Here is a 900-nt window from a genome sequence, read left to right as displayed (position 1 = left end):
CATAGCTCCTTGCAAAGCTCAAAAGCTTTGGCGATCTGCCCTCAGCCCAGCAAAATTCTCATAGAATTAGAGCAAGTAATTGATATGTGTGAGTGAACTTCAGATGTGTTAACAGTAAAATGTGTACAGTACATGTTATATATACCTATATATACACACACTGTGCTGTCTGTCTTCTTTGACTGTCCAAGGATGTCACATTCCTCATGGGTCCCAATAAAACCAGAGTCAAACGAGGCATGCATCTTTTTGTATGTCGTCTTTTGTACTTCAGTAACTTCAAGTCAGCAAGAATATTGCCATAGTAGACAAGTAGTTCTTCAAGTTGTTCGTTCCTGATTACTTTATGTAAAATAGCTCTAATAAACCTATTTTATTCTTATATCTCTTGCATTGTCATTTTTTTTAGCTACCAGCTAAAGTTTGTGCTACAAGACCGTGTCACAAGAGCAGATAGAAGTACATTTCTCCTTTCCATGAAACAGCCTTAAAAGAAGCTGGAATGTGTATGGTGGGAGGAGTTGTTGAGGTATTTGTTTCAGGAAGACTGAGAAGAACAGGGCATCTGCCTGCATGACTTGTCTCTTGAGAGGTGCTTGAGCGGAACAGGACAGCAGTCACAGAGCTAGCTGTGCCTACCACTCAGGAAATCTGGTTGCCAGTGCTCCTTGCTCAGAGCCCTCCTGCCACATTGGGCTAAGTATGGTTGGTTGTACTTCAGCAATACAGTGGGTCCAGGAGATGCTGTCCATTTCTCATGTGGGAGCATGGTCTGTCTTCCATCCCAGCCTACAGCAGACATGGCAAATAGCACAAGACCCAAAAGATCACACTTTAAATACAGCCTTTTAGGAAAGACACACTGCCCATTTGGTTCAGATATTATATCCCATCACTGTC

This window comes from Acanthisitta chloris, unplaced genomic scaffold (assembly GCF_000695815.1).
Source record: "Acanthisitta chloris isolate BGI_N310 unplaced genomic scaffold, ASM69581v1 scaffold9479, whole genome shotgun sequence".
Classification (NCBI taxonomy): domain Eukaryota; kingdom Metazoa; phylum Chordata; class Aves; order Passeriformes; family Acanthisittidae; genus Acanthisitta; species Acanthisitta chloris.
Note: the sequence above shows the minus strand (reverse complement) of the source record.